Genomic DNA, 17,297 nt, shown 5'->3' with positions numbered 1-17,297 from the left:
TGACCTAACTCGTGTTTTATACAGTTCTAGCATAACTTCCCTGCTCTTATATTCTATGCCTCGGCTAATAAAGGAAAGCATTCCATATGTCTATTTAACCACTTTATCTACCTGCTACCTTTAAGGATCTGTGGAAACACACACCAAGTTCCCTCTGTTCCTCCCCATCTCTCAGTACCCTCCCATTTATTGTGTATTCCCTTGCCTTGTTGCCCCTCCCCAAATGCATTACCTCACACTTTTCCGGAATGAATTCCATATTCCACTTTCCTGCCCGACTGACCAGTGCATCGATATCTTCCTGCAGTCTAAAGCTTTCCTCCTCACTGTCAACCATACAGACAATTATTGTATCATCTGCAAACTTCTTTATCAGATCCCCGACATTTAAATCCAAATCATTTATACTACAAAAAGTAAGGGAGCGAGTACTGAGCCCTGCGGAACCCCACTAGAAACAGCCTTCCAGTCGCACAAACACCCCATCAACCATTACCCTTTGCTTCCTGTCACTGAGACAATTTTGGATCCAATTTGCCCCTCTCCCTTGGATCCCATGGACTTTACGTTTTTGATCATCCTGCCATGGGGGACCTTGTCAAAAGCCTTGCTAAAATCCATGTAGACCACATCAAACACACTGCCCTCATCGACCCTCCTTGTTACCTCCTCAGAGAAAAAGATACGAGGCTATGCAATGGTCAGGGGGCTTCAAGTCAGTCCTGAGCCGACAGCCAGGCAAACTGGGTGTGGACTGATGCACGTTCCATTCCCCCAGCCCACCCCTCACCCTCCTGCTTGTCCATCTGCCCCAGGCCACTCACTCACCAGTGCTCCTTCAGTCAGCTCCCGGCAGCTTCGATGGACTGGTGGAACTTACCGGATCTTTTATAGCACAATGAGCATGGGCCCTCCCTCCCACCCCCTCCAACCCCATTCAGTCGACTGACCAATGGAGAGTTGCAGACACAGAAGGTCGTCACAGCATTGGACACCGGGGAAACAAACAGCCAGGCCGTTCAAAAGTTGCATCATCATTTAGAAAAATTGCCCAGCCATCTTCCTCATTTTTTTAACTGCACTTTCTCCACGTTCCTTTGGCCTCCTGCTCCTTGTGTCAGTGACACAGGGTCCCCTCAGAGTTCACCACAGAAGCCAGCGTTAGTTGGACTTTGCGCGATCAATTTTGCCTCAGGAGCACCAAAAATAAAAGTAACAATTCGTTTTACGAAACAAAGAACTCACATTTCTACAGCTCATTTCAGACCTCCGGACGTCCCAAAGTGCTTCACAGCCAGTACTGCCCCTCCGACAGTGCAGCACTCCCTCAGTACTGCCCCTCCAACAGTGCGGGACTCCCTCAGTACTGCCCCTCCGACAGTACGGCATTCCCTCAGTACTGTCGCTCCGACAGTGCGGCACTCCCTCAGTACTGCTCCTCCGACAGTGCGGCACTCACTCAGTACTGCCCCTCCGACAGTGTGGTACTGCCCCTCCAACAGTGTGGTACTCCCTCAGTACTGCCCCTCCGACAGTGTGGTACTGCCCCTCCAACAGTGTGGTACTCCCTCAGTACTGCCCCTCCGACAGTGTGGTACTGCCCCTCCGACAGTGTGGTACTGCCCCTCCAACAGTGTGGTACTCCCTCAGTACTGCCCCTCCGACAGTGTGGTACTGCCCCTCCAACAGTGTGGTACTCCCTCAGTACTGCCCCTCCGACAGTGTGGTACTGCCCCTCCAACAGTGTGGTACTCCCTCAGTACTGCCCCTCCGACAGTGTGGTACTGCCCCTCCAACAGTGTGGTACTCCCTCAGTATTGCCCCTTCGAAAGTGCGGCATCCCCTCAGTACTGCTCCTCTGACAGTGCAATGCTCCCTCAGTACTGCCTCTCCGACAGTACAGTGCTCCCTCAGTACTGCCGCTCCAACAGTACAGTGCTCCCTCAGTACTTGCTGACTGCAGCTAAATGTACTGAACAGCTTTTGAATGTACTGTACAAATTTTTATATGAATAAAGTATATTTTGAAATTAAAAAAACTGCCCCTCCGATAGTACAGTGCTCCCTCAGTACTGCCCCACCGATAATGCAGTGCTCCCTCAATACTGCCCCTCCGACAGTGTGGCGCTCTCTCGGTACTGCCCCTCTGACAGTGCAGCACTCCCTCAGTACTGCACCTCCGACAGTGTGGCGCTCCCTCGGTACTGCCCCTCTGACAGTGCAGCGCTCCCTCAGTACTGCCCCTCTGACAGTGCAGCACTCCCTCAGTACTGCACCTCCGACAGCATGGCGCCCCTTCAGTACTGCCCCACCGATAATGCAGCGCTCCCTCAGTACTGCCCCTCCGACAGTGCGGCACTCTCTCAGCACTGCCCCTCCGACAGTGCGGCACTCCCTCAGCACTGCCCCTCCGACAGTGCAGCACTCCCTCAGTACTGCCCCTCCGACAGTGCAGCGCTCCCTCAGTACTGCCCCTCCGACAGTGCAGTGCTCCCTCAGTATTGCTCCTCCAACAGTGCGGCGCTCCCTCAGTACTGCTCCTCCAACAGTGCAGTGCTCCCTCGGTACTGGCACTGGGAGTGTCGGCCTAGATTATGGGGTCAATCTCTGGAGTGGGGCTCGATGGCACAAGCTTGTGACTCGGAGATGAGAGAGTGGGAGAGACACTGACTGAGCAACGACTGACACCACCAAACATCGCAAAAATGACCTAATCAAAAAGGCCAGTTTGGCCAATTGGAATCGTCCAATTATCACCAATGCCCCTTTGAGCTCCCATATATGACGTAGGACTCCAACACTGGTACAGATGGATATCAGAGGTTCTTCTGTTCCTGTATACCAGCTATACTGGCTCATTTCCTTAATTAAGCCCGAATGTATCTTCAGAGGAGAGAAAGGTGGTTTTAGCGAGACTTTGGTGCTGCTAAAAAAAAAGCCTTGTCACTGTATTGGTCCTTGAATCCAAACCATTCTGACTCAGTTAACGAGAGAGTTATACCCACTGAATGTGTCAGCCCAGGCTCAGTGGGTAGCATTTGCTCTCTTGCCTCTGTCAGAAGGTTGTGGGTTCGAGTCCCAGTCCAGAGACTTGAGCCCATAATCCAGGCCAACACTCCTGGTGCCAGTATTAAGGGAGCGCTGCACTGTCGTAGGTGCCATCTTATGGATAATATGTTAAACCAAGTCTCTGTCTGCCCACTCAGGTGGGCGGAAAAGATCCCACGGTCACTATTGACAGAAGTGCAGGGGAGTTCTCCCTAGTGTCCTGGGATCAAACAGATGATCTCATTGTCACATTGCTGTTTGTGGGAGCTTGCTGTGTGCAAATGGGCTGCCGTGTGTTCCTCATTACAGCAGTGACTACACATCAAAAGTACTTCATTGGCTGTAAAGCGCTTTGGGGCATCCTCAGGTCATGAGAGGTGCTGTAGAATTACAAGTCTTTTGATCTCCATTCTGGCTGAATATGCAACATTCTCTCATCTGATCACCTTGACTTGTCTTACACTTCCCTCACTCCAGCCTGTTTACTGGCTATTTTATGGTGTTGAAGCTTTTGGTCCAATGGCCTCTGCTACTTTATTCATTTCACCCTAATTTTTACATTTGGGGTCAATCCCCAGTTCCTTGTTCCAGTGTTTATTTGGTCTCACACTCTCATCATAGAATCATACAGCAGATAAGGAGGCCATTGGACCCATCGTGCCTGTGCCAGCTCGTTGAAAGAGCGATCCAATTGGTCCCACTCACCCTGCTCTTTCCCCACAGCCCTGCAAACTTCTCCCTTTCAACTATTTATCTCATTCACTTGTGAAAGTTACGATTGAATCTGCTCCCACCGCCCTTTCAGACAGCGCGTTCCCGATCACAGCAACTCGCTGCGTAAAATAAATTCTCCTCCTCTCCCCCCTCTGGCTCTTTTTACAATGATCTGATTCATATTTAATATTATTAAAGCCGAGACTGGCTATTGCTCTCAGTATGGGCGATATATTTTCAAACTCCGGCGCTTTTGCAGTTCCAAAACGGTTCAAATGCAGAAAGAAGAGCCGACTCGAGGGGCCGAATGGCCTCCTCCTGCTCCTAATTCTTAGCTTCTAGAAGGAAAGAGACAAAGGAAGAAAGAAAAAAACTTGTATTTATTTGGCGCCTTTCATGACCACCGGATGTCTCAAAGCGCTTTATAGCCAATGAAGTATAAAGCTGAGAAGGCTGTTCAAAGAGCATACGGGATCCTGAGCGTTATTAATAGAGGCATAGAGTACAAAAGCAAGGAAGTTATGCTAAACCTGTATAAAACACTGGTTAGGGCCCAGCTGGAGTATTGTGTCCAATTCTTGGCACCACACTTTAAGAAGGATGTCCAGGCCTTGGAGAGGCTGCAGAGGAGATTTACCAGAATGGTTCCAAGAATGAGGAACTACAGTTACGTGGAGAAGCTGGGATTGTTCTCCTTAGAGTAGAGAAGGTTAAGGGGAGATTTAATAGAGGTATTCTAAATCATGAAGGGGTTTGATCGAGTAGATTGGGAGAAACTTCCCAGTGGCAGGAGGACCGGTAACCAGAGGACACAGATTGAAGCTGATTGGCCAAAGAACCAGAAGAAAGATGAGAATGGTTTTATGCAGCAAGTTGCTGTGATGTAGAATGCCCTGCTTGAAAATGCGGTGGAGGCAGACTCAATCGTATATTTGAATAGGCAATTGGATCAATACTTGAAAAGGAGAAATTTGCAGGGCTATGTGGATAGAATGGGGGAATGGGACTAATTGGATCGCTCTTTCAATGAGTGAGCGTGGGCCGAATGGCCTCCTTCTGTGCTGTACGACGCTATGATTCGAGGAGGGGGTAAATTTGCATTGTTGGCGCTTGACGTTAGCGCCCCCGGGCGGCACTAACGGGACGCAAACGATTTCTCGCCCGGGGCCAGTACCGCCTCTCACGAAATTCCGCGGGAGTTAGCGGAGGCGAAAACCGACAACACCCCGGGCCACTGCGCCGGCGATGACGACATCATCGCTGTGTGCAGTGACCCATTTACACCCCCAAACCGGGAGCTACCGAATTTCGGCACCTAGTCTTGTTATTTGATTGCAAAACCCTCCCGCTGGTCCCAATAATGGATTTTTGAAAAAACAGGAAAATAAATGGATGTAAACCTCTTAGAAAGAAATAATCTTTTGCTTAATTGGTTTAATTAAAAATGATAAATTGTTGCTCAAAAAATAAGACTGTCCTATTGAAAAGTGGATGGGTCAGGAACCCTACCCTGGTGTCAGAGAGAAAACAATGATGGCTGTTTTTCCTTTCTTGGTATGTGGGCATCACTGACAAGGCTGGTCTTCATTGCCCATCCCGCGTTGTCCCCAGTTTGGAACATGGGAACAGGAGGAGGCCATTCAGCCCCTCGAGCCTGTTCTGCCATTTGATGAGATCATGGATGATCTGTGACCTAACTCCATCTATCCGCCTGTGGCCCCTATCCCTTAATACCTTTGGTTAATAAAAAGCTATCAATCTCCGATTTAAAGTGAACAATTGATCTAGCATCGACAGCCGTTTGTGGAACAGAGTTCCAAAGTTCTACCACCCTTTGCGTGTAGAAGTGTTTCCCAATTTGACTCCTGAAAGGCCTATCTCCAATGTTTAGACAATATGCCCCCACGTCCTAGAATACCCAAGCAGTGGAAATGTTTCTCTCTGTCTACCTGATCTGTTCTCCTTAATATCCTGAAAACTTTGATCAGATCACCCCTCATCCTTCTAAATTGCAGGGAATACAATCCTAGTTTGTGTAATCTCTCCGCGCAACTTAACCCTTGGAGTCTGGATAGCATTCATAGAAATCGTAGAAATTTACAGCACGGAAGGAGGCCATTTTGGCCCAACATGTCTGTGCCAGCCGACAAACAGCTACCCAGCCTAATCCCACTTTCCAGCTCCTGGTCCGTAGCCCTGTTGGTTACGGCACTTCGAGTGCACATCCAAGCACTTTAAATGTGGTGAGGGTTTCTACCTCTACCACCCTTTCAGGCAGTGAGTTCCAGACCCACACCATCCTCTGGGTGAAAACATTTCCCCTCAAATCACATCTAAACCCCCGACCAATTACTGTAAATCTATGCCCCTGGTTATTGATGTCACGTATCTCACACTACTGTATATAACTGTATCTTACCATGCTATACATGACTGTAACTAGATATGACCTGTAACCACAAGCATACTTTACCATCAGGGGTGCACTTGCAGGAGACACTGCATACCTGTTCCGCACAGGTATATAAAGGCAGGTCTCAGGCAAGTGTGGCACTCGCGAGCTGTGAAATAAAGGTGCAGCTCCAGAGTGATCTTGACTTCACTACATGCCTCGTGTAAATCTGTACTGCAGTGTCAGGACTTTACAGTGGCAACGAGTTACGGGATCACAGAATCCACAGAATGGCTACCAACGGCTCAGATGAGAAATACAATGCTGGAGACAATTGGGAGGACTTTATAGAAAGGCTCCAGCAAAGCTTTGTAACCAAAGACTGGTTGGGCGACGATAAGGCAGACAAGAGAAGAGCCCATCTCTTGACCAGCTGTGGCTCGAAAACATACGCCTTAATGAAGGACCTGCTGGCACCCGAGAAACCAGCAAGCAAGTCGTTTGAGGAGTTAAGCACACTGGTGAGAGACTACCTGAAGCCAGCGAGCAGCCTACACATGGCCAGACACAGGTTCTACAACTACAGACACTGTGTGGGCCAGAGCATACCCGACTTTGTGGCGGAACTTCGGAGGCTGGCTAGTTTATGTGAGTTCTCCGATGAACTAAGGAGAGAAGTACTGAGAGACTTTTTTATTGAAGGAATAGGCCAAGAACTTGACCCTAGAGGCAGCAGCACTGGTCGCACAGACATTCTTAGCAGGAGAAGAAGAAACGAGGTTGAGGGTACGACAACTACGAAACATCGGAACAAGAGGTTCACAGCGTGAAACAAGCGGCTACCCCACACACAGACAAAGGCACGAGAGCAGGTCTTCAACAGCAGGCAGTGGCGCCAGAAGCCATCAAGGGCCACAAGAACGGACGTTCACACCTCATCAACCCACCTCATTAGCTACACACTGAGACGCAGCTCATCCTTCGGAAACAATAGAAGCGGTCTGTGCTGGAGATGTGGGGGAAGGCATTCAACGAGGGGGTGTCAATTTCAGCATGCTGTTTGCAGAAACTGCAACTATACAGGGCATCTGGCTCGCAGAAAAACAGCAGCTCAGCTCGGAAGGGTCGGAAAGCGGACCAGAAGACGGTGGGGACAGTGCCCGGGACACCGAGGTACAGCGGGTCAACACAATCAATGGCCACTGTTCTTACAACAAGACGCCTTCAATAATGATGAGGGTCCTACTCAACGGGATACCAGTCAACATGGAACTGGACACGGGAGCTTGTCAATCTCTCATGAGCGTCCAACAATTTGAACAGATGTGGCCGCACAAAAGCAACAGACCAAAACTCACAAAGCTCGACACTAAACTAAGGATCTATACCAAAGAAATTGTCCCAGTCCTTGGCAGCGCCATGCTCTCAGACACACACAAAGGGATGGTGAACCGACTTCGCCTGTGGATTGTCCCCGGAGATCTCCCAGTCCTGTTGGGGAGAAGCTGGCTGGCAAAACTAAATTGGAAATGGGATGATGTTCACGCCATGTCGTCAGAGGAATGGACCTCCTGCTCAACAGTTCTAAGTCGTTTTGAACATCTCTTTCAGCCAGGTGTGGGCACCTTCAAAGGGGCTAAAGTTAAAATCTACATCACACAGGATGTCAGACCGGTCCATCACAAGGCTAGAGCTGTGCCTTATGTGATGAGGGAAAAGATTGAACACGAACTGGACCGGCTTCTGCGGGAAGGCATTATCTCACCCGTGGAATTTAGCGACTGGGCAAGTCCCATCGTCCCCGTCATGAAGCCTGATGGATCCGTACTGTTAGTGTTAGTGTTTTATCAGAAGAATCACTCAACACTCAGAGTCGGTTCCAACGCCAATGCGGCCTTTATTAACGCCAGCGGGGAGGAAGCCTCAGGACTGGATCCAGGCACTTTACTCCACAGAACAAAGGGTTTCATGGATCTTTATATGTTTTACAACAGTTTACTACAGTTACATCATATAGATTATAAATTCAATTAGACCAATAGATAGAGTTAGTTTCTAAACATAAAGTGGCTCATGTGTTACTAAGAGATGTGTTGCTAAGAGATGTGTTGCTAAGGGGTGTGTTGCTAGGAACGACTCATGTAACATGAATCCAGGTCCCCCTTATCTTACTGTCCTTGGGTGCTGTCTTTGGTAGCCTCCTTATCTTAATCCTGTTACAGAGTCGTATTGTCCTTGCTTCCACCAGAACATTTAGTCCTAAGGCTTGGCTGATTAGCTTGTTAGTCCTGTCTGTGGGAAACAACAATTATCAGTTTCCAGGAATGCAGTCTAATTCAGCTAACAGAAATCCCTTGAGGCCTCACGGGTAGCCATTTTATGGTATTAGAGTTACAGATTTAGTTCTAACCTTATACTACAGGTGTAGTTCTAACCTTATGCTACAGGTGCCGTTGCCCTAGGTTTTGATATATTCAGCAGGTGTCTAATGCCTACAACAGTACGAATCTGTGGGGATTACAAGTCTACCATAAACAGAGTCTCCCTACAGGACCAATACCCGCTGCCCAGAGCGGAGGACCTATTTGCCACATTGGCTGGAAGAAAACTTTTCTCGAAACTAGATCTCACATCTGCGTATATGACCCAAGAACTGACCGAAGAGTCTAAACTACTCACCACCATCAACACACATCGAGGCCGTTTTATGTACAATCGATGCCCATTCGGCATCAGGTTGGCAGCTGCTATATTCCAGTGCAACATGGAGAGTCTGCTCAAGTCCATCCCGGGGACGGTTGTGTTTCAAGATGACATAATCATCACGGGCAGGAACACCGACTCCCATCTCCGCAATTTGGAGGAAGCACTAAGTCGATTGGATCGGGTAGGCCCAAGAGTTAAGAAATCCAAGTGTCTGTTTCTCGCGCCCGAGGTTGAATTTTTGGGCAGAAGGATTGCCGCTGATGGAATCCGCCCAACAGAATCCAAAACCGTCTGGCTCCCAGGCCCCGGAATGTCTCGGAACTGTGCACCTTTCTCGGGCTACTCAATTACTTTGGGAACTTTATGAAGAACTTGAGCACGCTGCTGGAGTCTTTCCACGTGCTACTCAGAAAGGGATGCGATTGGTTTTGGACGGACGCCCAGGAACGTGCCTTCAATAAGGCAAGCAACCTTCTATGTTCCAACAGTGTTTTAGCCTTTTTTGACCCAGGAAAAAAGCTAGTTCTTACATGTGATGCGTCAGCGTACGGGGTCGGGTGCGTTTTACAGCATGTCAATGATGCGGGTAAATTACAACCCATTGCTTATGCCTCCAGGTCACTTTCGCGGGCGGAGCGCGGGTACGGTATGGTTGAGAAGGAGGCGCTCGCATGCGTGTACAGTGTCAAAAAGATGCACCAATACCTTTTCGGGGCCAAGTTCGCATTAGAAACTGACCACAAACCCCTCATGTCCCTGCTATCCGAGTGCAAGGCAATAAGCGCCAATGCCTCGGCGCGCATTCAACGGTGGACACTCATGCTGGCGTCTTACGACTATACAATGAGGCACAGACCAGGCACAGACAACTGTGCCGACGCGCTTAGCAGGCTACCCCTGGCGACCACGGAAGGGTCCGACGAACAGGACTATGAGATGGTCATGGCAATCAATGCCTTTGAATCCACAGGTTTGTCCATGACGGCTCGCCAAATCAGAGCCTGGACGACCAGCGACCCCACGTTATCCTTAGTCAAAAGATGTGTTTTAACTGGTGACTGGGCAGAGGCTCGCGATGCCTGCCCCAAGGAGATCAAACCTTTCCATAGGCGCATGCATGAACTCTCACTACAGGCAGACTGCCTGATGTGGGGCAGCCGAGTAGTTATGCCCTTGCGAGGCAGAGAAGCGTTTGTCCGGGAGCTCCACCGCGAGCACCCGGGGATCGTCCTTATGAAGGCCACAGCCAGATCCCACGTCTGGTGGCCTGGCATTGATGCGGACTTGGAGCTCTGCGTCCGGCGGTGCACCATTTGTGCCCAACTCAGTAATGCCCCTAGGGAAGCCTCCCTAAGCTCCTGGCCCTGGCCCACCAAATCGTGGTCGCGGGTGCATGTAGACTATGCGGGCCCATTCATGGGCAAAATGTTCCCCGTAGTCGTCGATGCATTTTCAAAGTGGATCGAGTGCACCATTTTAAACTCGAGCACCACCTCCACCACTGTGGAGAGCCTTAGAACCATGTTTGCAACGCACGGAATTCCTGACATATTTGTCCACCAGCGCAGAATTTCAAGATTTTATAGTTGACCACGGCATAAATCATGTTAAGATGGCACCGTTCAAGCCGGCCTCCAATGGCCAGATGGAGCGAGCAGTGCAAATCGTTAAATAAGGCATGCTTAAAATTCAAGGTCCCACGCTGCAGGGCCGCCTGTCGCGACTGCTGCTGGCATACAGACCTCGTTCGCATTCGTTGACTGGGGTTCCCCCCGCGCAACTATTGATGAAACGGACCTTAAAGACTAGGCTCTCGTTAATCCTCCCAGACATGCATGAAATTGTTGAGGCAAAGCGCCGGAAGCTAACTGAGTACCATGACCAAAATTCGAGGGGGAGGTGGAATGAGATAGGGGACAAAGTGTTTGTGCGAAACTATGGCAGGGGTCCCAAATGGCTTGCAGGGACACTAACAGGCAAGGAAGGAAACAGGCTACTGGTTGTACAAATGGACAATGGCCAAACCTGCCGGAGGCATGTAGACCAAGTAAAAAGTAGATTCACCAACAACACTGCAGAACCAGAGGCAGACTACAATGTGGAACTCACACCACACCTGGTGGACAGACAGAGAGAACAACCTGAGGAAAGGGCAGTATCAACAGACAGCCCAGGCGAGATACCAGCAATCACACCGAAAGAAAAACAGGCACCAAGGCAAACAACTGAACCACAACTAAGACGCTCCACGCGAGAGCGTAGACCACCTGAGAGACTGAACCTTTTAAGACAATAAGACCTTGGGGGAGGGTGATGTCATGTATCTCACACTACTGTACATATCTGTATCTTACCATGCTATACATGCCTGTAAGTAGCTATGACCTGTAACCACAAGAATACTTTACCACCAGGGGTGTACATGCAGGAGACACTGCATATCTGTTCCACACAGGTATATAAAGGCAGGTCTCAGGCAGGTGTGGCACTCGAGAGCTGTGGAATAAAGGTACAGGTCCAGAGTGACCTTGACTTCAGCATGTGTCTCGTGTCAGTCTGTACTGCAGGGTCAGGACTTTACAGTTGACCCCTCATAATGTTATACACCTCAATAAGGTCTCCCCTCAGCCTCCTCTGTTCCAAAGAAAACATTCTGCTAAACCTACGCTGCACGCTCTCCAAGGCCAATATATCCTTTCTGTAATGTGGTGTCCAGAACTGCTCACAGTACTCCAGGAGTGGTCTAACCAGGGTTTTGTACAGCTGCAGCATAACTTCTACCCCCTTGTAGTCCAGTCCTCTCGATATAAAGGCCAGCATTCCATTGGCCTTTCTGTTTACCTTCAGTAGCTGGCCATGACATTTTAATGTTCGATGTACCTGGACCCCCCCCAATTCTCTTCGGACCTTACAGTGGTCTCTTCAGAGGGGCCACATTGGTGTGGGGCGTGGAGTCACATGTAGGCCCAGACCTGGTGAGGATGGTAGCTTTTCTTCCCCAAATGGCATTAGTGAACCGATTTTACCCCAACTTCATGGTCACATTTACTGATGCCAGATGTTTATTTCAGGGAGTTGAATATGGGGGGATTTGAACTTACGCTCTCTGGATTACAGTCCCAGTAACATACCCACCTTACCCACTGCGCCATCCAGTCCCCTCAACATGGAGCACAGTGACAGACATTGATATTCAAAATCTTCACTGGCCTGTAGCAGATGCAGATAATCTCTTAATCTTCTAAACTCAAGGGAATACAAGCATAGTCTGTGCAACCTGTCCTCATAATTGTAATCTTTTTAGCCCCAGTTCAGCTGTGGCTCAGTTGGTAAGCGCTTTCCCCTCTTTAGACAGTAGGTTGTGGGTCCCACTCCAGAGACTTGAGCACAGAAATCTAGGCTGATACTCCCATTGCCAGTGCTGAGAGTGTGCTGCACTGTGGGAGGGGCAGTACTGAGGGAGAAGTTGCACTGTCGGAGGGGCAGTACTGAGGGAGCGCCGCAATGTCGGAGGGGAAGTACTGAGGGAGCGACGCACTGTTAGAGGGGCAGTACTGAGGGAGCGCCGCACTGTCGGAGGGACAGTACTGAGGGAGTGCCGCACTGTCGGAGGTGCCATCTTTCGGACGAGGGGTTAAACCGAGGGCCCGGTCAGCTCTCTCGGGTGGATGTAAAAGATCCCAGGGCACTATTGGAAGAAGAGCAGGGGAGTTCTCCCTGGTGTCCTGGGGCCAATATTTATCCCTCAATCAACATCACTGAACAAACTGATGATGTGACCATTATCACACTGAAGTGATGTCATGAAAGGCACTGTAGAAATGCAAATCTGTCTTTTCTGTATCATTCTAATATGTGGGGCCTGTAATTCAGTGCGGCAACAGACAGTGCGCCTGGCAAACCTTTGCTGCCATTTTAGATATTTATTGGGTCCGTACGAGTTTGTGAGGCCTTTTTTACTTTATCTTCAAACTCTCCTCTTCCCTCCGTTTAGCGCATGCGTTGCTCTCTTATCTGATGCACTGGTGGTCGCGTTGTGTCATTGGCAGGCAGGATGGCCAGATCGAAGAGCTGTTTAGCATGTGGTAGATCGGGATTTTGCAATCATTGCACGGTTAAATTGTCTTATCGTAGCCTTAAAGGGACACTGTGTTCACGAACATTGGCAAACCCATGTTTGTTTTGGGGGATTGAGAAGTAGGTCACAGCTTAAGAATTAGAGGCAAGGTGACCTGCTGACCTTTCCCACATTACAACAGTGACTACACTCCAAAAGTACCTCATTGGCTGTAAAGCGCTTTGAGCCTGCAATGAACATGAGGTGCAAAAGAGCAGTGAGGTCACTGGGAGTTCGACTACATCTCAGGTCTCCCAACGCAAGGAAGGATATACTTGCCTTAGAGGGTGTTATGTATGAATAAAGAGTCTGACTGGATACTGTGAACTCAAAGTAAAGTGTGACTGTAGTCTTTTATTGCAGGTCTCCAGCGTACCTCTCCAGCCTGTGAGGCCTCCTTAAGTACCTCTGCTTCCAAGGGATTGTGGGATCCCTTGGGACTGCAGGAGATGAGCCCTATGGTGGCTGTATAAGTTTACAGATATAACAGAGGGAGTGCAACAAAGGTTCACCAGATTGATTCCTGTGATGGGGGATTGTCCTATGAGGAGGGATTGAGTAGATCGGGCCTATATTTCCCAGAGTTTAGAAGAATGAGAGATGATCACATTGAAATGTATCAGATTCTGAGGGGGATTGACAGGGTAGATGCAGGGAGGATGTTTCTCCTGGTTGGAGAGTCTAGAACCAGGGGTCACACAGTCTCAGGATAAGGGGTCGGCCATTTAGTACAGAGATTAGGAGAAATGTCTTCACTGAAAGGATTGTAAATCTTTGGAATTCTCTACCCAGAGGGCTGTAGATGTCCAGTTGTTGCGTATATTCAAGGCTGAGATTGATAGAGCGCAGGGGGTGATGGGTGAATGGGACTCGGTGCGAGTTAGGAGAGCTCTGGCAAAAGCTGCCATTGGCTTGAAATGCCCTCAAAGGCGATCCAAAGATTGGAAGGATGTTTGCCTCGATACGCAGTCACTTACCTTTAAGTGCCCACCCCTGTCCCTGTGGTCACTCACCAGGTGTTCATTGTGATGACAGATTGGGGGGACGTGGAACCGGCCAAAGGGACTCCAGGCCGGCGTTTAATTGGCCAAAGGGACTCCAGGCCGGCGTTTAATTGGCCAAAGGGACTCCAGGCCGGCGTTTAATTGGCCAAAGGGACTCCAGGCCGGCGTTTAATTGGCCAAAGGGACTCCAGGCCGGCGTTTAATTGGCCAAAGGGACTTCAGGCCGGCGCTGAACCGGCCGAAGGGACCACAGCAGCGGCGTTCAACCCAACGTCTTAAACTCCTAACCAACTTTTAATTCATTTTTAAACTTTTAATCAACTTTAAAACTTTTTAAACAATTTGGGAGAACTTTTAAAATGCACATTTTAGACTTTTAATCGAAATACTTTTAAACATCTATTATTGATCTACATTCTTGACTTTTTAACAACATTTAGAAACTTTTTAAACTGGGGAAACTTTTATAACCTATTATTGATTTACATTTTAGACTTTTTAACAACTCTTAGATTCCCAATTTATTTCAAAAGTTTCTATCAACTTTTAACTTTTAAAATAACTTTGGAAATCACTTTCCTAATGTCTGCCCCCCAACCTCGCCTCGGGCCATCTACCATCAATGGCGCTACTTGGCGACGAGCTTGCGGCCAACACTTCGCCGTAGGCAGTTAGGTTTATCGAGCTGTGCCTGGTCTCCAGTTGTCTTGGACCCTCTTACCACTGGACCAAGACCTTGTTCAGCTAAGCCCGTGTGGTTTCCGGTGTGCAGCGGCCACCCCACGTTAAAAGAACTCACGCACAGGCATCTTCCACTTCGTCAGTATGAAGTTCTGGACCCGGACCGTCAGGACCCTCATGGACAATCCCATCAGCAATAGGCCAGAATGCCGCACCGCCATAGTTGCCCGGGAACTCAGATGTTTTGACATTGACATCGCTGCCCTAAGCGAGACCCGGCGGGGAGAGAAAGGCCAGTTGAAGGAACATGGTGGAGGTTACACTTTCTTCTAGAAAGGGAAACCAGAAACAGGACACCGCCTTCATGGAGTCGGTTTTGCCGTCAAGAATGAGCTGGTCGACCGCCTCAAAGACTCCCCCTGTGGGGTTAACGAACGCCTCATGACTCTTCGTATTACCCTATCTCGGAACCAATGTGCCACAGTCATCAGTGCGTACGCCCCTATACTGGATGCAATGGATGAGGTTAAAGAGGGTTTTTATTCCAACCTCGAGACATCCTTGTCCCTTGTCCCCACGGGCAACAAATTGATCCTCCTGGGTGATTTTAATGCCAGGGTCGGCAAAGACACAGCCCTCTGGGGAGGCGTGATTGGCAGAGATGGGGTAGGGAAAGCCAACTCCAGCGGTACCCTGCTCCTGACAAAATGTCTAGAACATGAACTCCTCATCACCAACACCTTGTTCCGCCAGAGGGACAAATACAAGGCATTGTGGCAACATCCTCGCTCCAAACACTGGCACCTGCTCGACTATGTCATCAACCGAGCCAGGGATCGCAAGGATGTGCGCATCACCCGCGCCATGACAGGAGCTGACAACTGCTGGACAGACCATCGCCTAATCCGATCCATCATCGACATCAACATAGCCCCAAAACAGAGGGGACAGCAGAAGCAGTCAGGAAAAAAGTTAATGCCGGAGCACTTAGAGACCCAACTAAGAGAGCCCTATACAGCCAGCGCCTCACAGCCAATCTGGCGTGCCTTGATGACCCTGAGATGCTGAATGCCCACAGTGCTTGGTCTGCCCTCCAGGCCTCTATAACCAGTGCCTGTGAAGCGACACTTAGTCACTCAACCAGCAAACACCAGGACTGGTTTGATGAAAATGATCAGGAGATCGAAGAACTAATAGATTGCAAGCGCAAAGCATTTCTGAGCCTCAAGCAACAACCCAACTCGAGAGCTGCAAAACAACATTACGAACGGCTCAAGGCTCAGGTCCAACAAAAAACCCGGGACCTAAAGAACAGGTGGTGGATGGAGAAAGCACAGGAGATACAACAACTGGTCGACAGCCACGATATACGAGGATTCTTCGCTGCAGTCAAGGCCACCTACGGTCCAAACTCCCAAGGCCCCACCCCACTCCTGGCCAAGAATGGGGAAACACTCATCAAGGACACCGAGGCTGTCAGGGCCCACTGGGAGGAGCACTTTGAAGATCTCCTCAATCGAGATGTTGCCTTTGACTCGAGTGTTCTCGACTCCATCCCGCAGCATGTGACCCTCCACCACCTCAGTGAAACTCCAACGCTGCACAAGGTAGGCAAAGCATAAAACAGCTCAGGAATAACAAGGCTACCGGTGCAGATGGAATCCCTGCTGAGGCGCTAAAATATGGCGGAGAGGCGCTGTTGGCGTGGATACACGACCTCATCTCTCTCATCTGGAGGGAGGAGAGCATGCCGGGAGATCTGAGACATGCAGTGATTGTGACCATCTTTAAAAAAGGGGACAAGTCCGACTGCGGTAACTACAGGGGAATCTCCCTGTTATCAGCCACAGGGAAAGTTGTCGCTCGAGTTCTCCTCAATCGTCTTCTCCCTGTGGCCGAGGAGCTCCTCCCGGAATCACAGTGCGGATTTCGTCCCCTACGGGGCACAACAGACATGATCTTTGCAGCGCGACAGTTGCAGGAAAAATGCAAGGAGCAGTGCCAGCCCTTATACATGGCCTTCTTCGATCTTAAAAAGGCCTTTGACACTGTCAACCGTGAGGGTCTAAGGAGCGTCCTTCTCCGTTTAGGATGCCCCCAAAAGTTTGTCAACATCCTTCGCCTGCTTCACGATGACATGCAGGCCGTGATCCTTACCAACAGATCCATTACAGACCCAATTCATGTCCGGATCGGGGTCAAACAGGGCTGCGTCATCGCTCCAACCCTCTTCTCAATCTTCCTCGCCGCCATGCTCCACCTCACAGTCAACAAGCTCCCCGCTGGAGTGGAACTAAACTACAGAACCAGTGGGAAGCTGTTTAACCTACGCCGCCTCCAGGCCAGGTCCAAGATCACGCCAACCTCTGTCATTGAGCTGCAGTATACGGACGATGCCTGCGTCCGCGCACATTCAGAGGCTGAACTCCAGGATATAGTCAATGTATTCACTGAGGCATATGAAAGTATGGCCCTTACGCTTAACATCCGTAAGACAAAGGTCCTCCACCAGCCTGTCACAGCCGCACAGCACTGCCCTCCAATCATCAAGATCCACGGTGCGGCCCTGGACAACATGGACCATTTCCCATATCGCGGGAGCCTCTTATCAACAAAGGCAGACATTGATGAGGAG

The 17,297-nt window shown here is 49.7% G+C and overlaps 1 protein-coding gene across 3 annotated transcripts in view; it reads right to left on the bottom strand.

Moving 5' to 3' along the window:
- Positions 1 to 17,297, bottom strand: part of LOC139239347 (cathepsin L-like) — a 68,695-nt gene that overhangs the window by 30,582 nt on the left and 20,816 nt on the right. The window contains exon 1 of one of the 3 annotated variants that reach the window (XM_070868025.1): positions 951 to 969. The exons of 1 other annotated variant lie outside the window; for it this stretch is intronic. The gene's annotated coding sequence lies outside the window, so the exon portion shown is untranslated. Of the gene's footprint in view, positions 1 to 828; positions 851 to 950; positions 970 to 17,297 lie in introns of those variants that run through there. One more of the 3 variants, XM_070868024.1, reaches the window with a different exon arrangement.

The sequence above is a fragment of the Pristiophorus japonicus genome, chromosome 27 (genome assembly GCF_044704955.1).
Source record: "Pristiophorus japonicus isolate sPriJap1 chromosome 27, sPriJap1.hap1, whole genome shotgun sequence".
In the NCBI taxonomy this organism is placed as follows: domain Eukaryota; kingdom Metazoa; phylum Chordata; class Chondrichthyes; family Pristiophoridae; genus Pristiophorus; species Pristiophorus japonicus.
Note: the sequence above shows the minus strand (reverse complement) of the source record. Positions and strands in the feature narration are given on the sequence as shown.